The sequence below is a fragment of the Larimichthys crocea genome, chromosome XIII (assembly GCF_000972845.2).
Source record: "Larimichthys crocea isolate SSNF chromosome XIII, L_crocea_2.0, whole genome shotgun sequence".
Taxonomy (NCBI): Eukaryota; Metazoa; Chordata; class Actinopteri; family Sciaenidae; genus Larimichthys; species Larimichthys crocea.
Window position 1 is genome coordinate 22,309,029 of NC_040023.1, and position 5,127 is coordinate 22,314,155.

Consider the following 5,127-nt stretch of genomic DNA (forward strand, 5'->3'; position numbering starts at 1 on the left):
GTAACAGTTATGTGTTTTTCAATTTCAGGTGTGTCAAGAAAGGATGTTTCAAATTCTAGTTTCTATCCTGGGCAAAATACAGATAAGTTAAGATATATTCAATTCTACTGAAAGTCTCCTGAAAGAGTAGCCCTTAGATTTTCCACTAGATGGTGCAATACCATAAATATTTCAGGTGATAAAAGTATTTCAAGTCACTGTGACTTATTACCTGATTATAGGAAATAATTAAGTAACAGTAAGTGTGGAGCCAGTAAATATTAAAAATAATAATAAATAATTCATGATGTTACATTAAAATGCTGATGCAAAGAAATGTTAATGCAGGGCTCCACACTGCATTGGTCCTACTGAGAACAGACCCTTTGAGTCACACCCTTTGGATTATCAGTCATGCAAAAGCAGTGAAATTTCATGGCTTAAGGCTTTCTTGTGTGTAAAGAAAAAGATTAACGTCTAAAGCTGTGCAGTCCACTGCCAGAATAACATTTAAATATACACATACATCATGAAATACAGTTAGTTTGCTATATTTTAGTTCGGGTACACATTGGATGTAATGTGATCCAATGCAGTGGTCTTGTAATAAATACTATCATTAACCTGAACAAGAACAAAAAACAAATTGCCAATAGAAAGTGTATAAAGTGTAGATACTATAAATATAAAGTAGTATGCTTAATAATACTGAGCTGTGGGCCTCTCTAGTTTAGTGAATGATTTTTGCATCACTGACATTTTATTCTTAGTTCTCAATTAGTTATTTGACCAAATTATCAACTACCATAAAATCTATCTATATCTATATTAAAGGCTTGCCACACTGCCAAATTAACTGAAAAACAACAACAAACAAACACAACAAAAAACAACCCGGCTTCATTCTTAAACTGCAATGTTTTTTTTGTATTATATTGGTGGTTCTGTCAGGTTTTTTAACCTGAGGATGACTTAAGGGCCACAGAAAAATATAGGATATACAGCATTAATACTGTCATCTTTTTTGCTATAAATACGCCTCTCTTTGATTATCATTTGTGAGTTTTTTAATGGTGCCAAATAATTTATTTATTTATTTAGGCACAAGCTTCAGGAACTCCTTGTGAATCATTCTGTGATGAGGCCTGTTCCTATTGGCTGGTCTTGCAGAGGTTGGTGGGGGTGGGGGTGGTTAGTGGCATGATAAAAGGAGCAAATGTCTCTTGTCCAGTTTACACACACAAATACACTCACCACGTGCCTGCCTGCCTGTCTGTCTGGCCGTGGATGCTATAGAAGAGGAGAGGATCCACCAACCGAACACCACTGCTGAAGCTCTCACCTGAAAATGTAAGTATGCACACACACACACATCCACGCAAACATGTGTAATCCTATTTAGGATAAGGATAAGGGCTCTGCCTCACACCAAGGGAAAGAGACATGCAGATTGAAACACTTGTTGAATAATAAAGCAGGGGGCAATGTTCATGCTTACTGTAGTAGCCAGCATGTCCTTAACTATATGTATGACAATAGGTTTCAAGCTTTTTGCTACAATCTAAGTCATATATTTATCTAGGACAGCAACAGGTTTATTCCTTAACATGTTGTATGTTCCTGGTTTGCAGTTAGCAAATCAGCTTATAAATGTTATTCATAAATGTACCTTACACAACACGTTGTATGTTGACGTGATCAAGAAAATCTGGATGAGGTTTTAAACCTTATGAAACTATCCTTTGGCAGTTTTTAGATGTGGAAATGCTGTGTTCAGTCCATAAAGTGAATGTAAACTAAGCTATGATCAGACTGGCTTAATGTTCGTAAGAGGGTCAAGGCTCATACATATTTAAATTGTGCAAGCTTACACAAACTGTGTCAAGGAGCATGGCTTAGGCTCTCTCTCTCTGTGTGTGTGTATGTGTGTGTGTGTGTGTGTGTGTGTGTGTGTGTGTGTGTGTGGTGCTACTCTTTTGTAAATAAAACAATTTGAAGTACTAATTTTCTAAAAATTACACTGTAAAACAAGACTAATATACAGTGCCTATCATAAGTATTCACCCCCTTGGATGTTTTACCCTTTTATTGATTTCATAAATCAGTCATGGTCAATAACATTTCTGTGTTTTTTCACACAAAAAAATATTGAAAAAAACTCTTTAATGTCAAAGTGAAAACAGATTTCTATAAAGTAATGTTAATGAAACAAAATTATATAAAGAAAAATAATTGTTTGTAATTATTCACTCCCTTCAAGTCAGTATTTAGTAGATGGACCATTGGCTGCAATCACAGCACTGAGTCTGTGTGGATGTGTGGAAGTCTCAATCAGTCTTGTACATCTGCACACTGCAATTTTGCTCCATTCTTCTTTGCTTCTTTTCAAGCTCTGTGTTACGTCCCCAGTTGGACCAGGGGATGGGGGGGTAACATATAATTAAATAACCAGGAGTCTTGACAGAAAACGGTAGACAATGTAACCAAGAAAAAGTTTATTTACAAAATAAAGAAGAACAAGGCAACTCAGGACGGGCTCCCCCAAAACACAGGGATCCGAATCACCAGTTTTTTACGCGGCTTACTCCTCTACAAGATCTCACACACAGTTACGCGGCTCACTCCTGAACCAGATCACACACACACACACACACAGTTACCACCCGGTCTCTGCCACACAGGCAGGATGAGAGAGAGAGAGAGAGAGAGCGCACGCCGGCTCCACCTCCTGCCTATATATGCCCCGCCCGCTTAAGTGGCCACAGGTAAACCAGATCATTCATCAGCACGAAAGGGAAAAGGGGCAGAACCTAGTGTGGAGGAGGAGAGGAGAAAAAGAAGGAGAACACAAACCCACACAAACACAGGCCAGCGGTCGTAACACTCTGTCAGGTTGCACAGGTATTGGGCATGAACAGCCTTTTTCAAGTCCAGCCACAAATTCTCTATAGGATTGAGGTCTGGGCTTTGGCTCGGCCACTTCAGAACATTTACCTGGTTCTTCCTGTGTAGCTTTTGCAGTATGCTTTGGATCATTGTCTAAACATGAAAATATGTTGTTTGAGTGTGTATTTGTATCTACTACAGTGTAGAAAGAAATATAATAGTAACAGAAGCTGTGTTGGTCTTCCTATACCTTATAAAATTATCTGCAAATGAAATGAACAATTATCAGAATTCACATTTTCAGTGAATAAAGTGTTGACTTTTGTTTCTAAAACATCGGAGCAGAATCTCTCAAGCTAACCTTAATCAATAAATATGATCGGCTTCAATAAGAAGCGGTAGTGATTGTCGTCTTGTCGAAGCTCCAACATTTTTGAAACAACAGAGGTACATTGAGTATTTCCACCTACCATATACTACATTTATAAGACTGAAGTAGCATCAGTAGGCCTAACTTTGAGTACCACCATTACTGTAGCTACTAATACTGTAAGAATATAACTTTTTTGTTAGCCTACTTTTTCTGACTTATTGTTAATCGAACACTGCAATTGGGCCTACCTACATTACAAGTTTTCTGTATGCATGTCGACCTGCAGTAAGCAAGTGTGGCATATTCGGTGGTGATGCAGTTGAAGATGTTTGAAAAGAAACTGATAAGAAACACTGTCTTAGTCGTATATAACAAGTTTATTACAACAAGTTCAGCATCGTAGCAAGTAAAATGTTACTTGGAGAGCTCCTGGCTGAATGATGAGAGACTCTCCTGATCTATGCGTTACAAACCCTTATATACGGTGGAGGTTATACAATACAATACAATACAATACAATACATGCAGTCTAAATAACCAATAGTATAAATCAGTGTAAGATAGGGACAGAAGAAAGGAGAGGCCCCTTTCCCAGGATGCCCCAACAATTTGCTCTTAACCTTTGACCTGAAATCTCTTCCTTAACCACGTCAAAGGAAACACACACAGGAAAAAAACACTGTATGGGACTTGAGATACCCTTTTTTACATGACTCTCTTTCCATATTTTACAACACAATCATCAACACTCCTGACAGCTCTTCGGTTCTTTGGTACCCCTATCCAAATATCCTTAAAGTCAGGATGGAAAATAACAGCTAGCAGGCCAAACAATTATCTTGATGTAAAGCATATATATGTAATAGTACAAGCATTAGGATATAACTATGCATCTATGTGCAGACACCTCACAAGCTTGAAAGAATGACACACTTTTGTCAAGTCAAATATGACAAAGTTTATTTATATCCTCTAATGGTTCATGTACTTGGACAAACAGTAAGAATTGGGCATTTTACAAGAGTTTAAGAAGTAATGGGAAACTAATATAATGAGCAGTGTTACCAATTACTTTTCTCATGAGTAAACTGGCTAGTATGACGTTAGTAACAAGTACTGAGTAATAAATAAAATGTTTTGAGTAACAACCAAAATACTCACCACAATTGATTTGGAGTTTGAACATTATATTTTCTTTGCCACATTGCACGACGACGTCGAAGGGTCCGTCCTATAGGATTGACACACACAGCTTCCATTCAGCTAGCAGTAAGCTCTCAGAGCTGTGCACCAATCAAGGAATGAGGCTTTATATGATTATCTGTTTGAACAAACTAACTTCCTGTTTTAGTAATGAGTATAATAGTGTTTGTGAGAGAGCATGATAGTAAGTGTGTATGACTATAGTAGTGTTTGTGAAAGAGTATAATGTAACATGTGAGCACAAGACTCAATTGAGTGTGCCTGAAAGAGCACACTCTTTAAAACCTCTCTGGCTTCTTCTTATTACACACTGACAGTCTTATCTGTTGCTGCTGCTGCCTTTGGAAAACCCTCGCAGAGCTTTGTTACGTAGCCTGCAGGGCTCTTCAAGTACTCCGGCTTAATCCCACAGTCCAAACATGCATGTTAAGTGGCATCTCTAAATTACCCATAGGTGTGAATGTGAGTGTGAATGGTTGTTCGTTTCTATGTGTCTTTCCTGTGATAAACTGGTCATTTGTCCAGTGTGTACCCCACCTCTCACCCAATATCAGCTGGCAATGGCTTCAGCCCCGGTGACCTTGATGAGGAATAAGCAGTTATGAAAAGTGGATGGATGGATGCTCTTCTCACTTGTCTGTAGTTTTCGAGCTTTCAACCATATCACATTGTTTTTATCGGCGTGC

General features: G+C 38.1%; 1 protein-coding gene across 1 annotated transcript in view; it reads left to right on the top strand.

Moving 5' to 3' along the window:
- Positions 1 to 1,224: 1,224 nt before the first annotated feature.
- ddc (dopa decarboxylase) overlaps positions 1,225 to 5,127 on the top strand; it is a 26,654-nt gene continuing 22,751 nt past the window's right edge. Inside the window, exon 1 of the mRNA XM_019271688.2 lies at positions 1,225 to 1,329. The gene's annotated coding sequence lies outside the window, so the exon portion shown is untranslated. The remainder of the gene's footprint in view (positions 1,330 to 5,127) is intronic.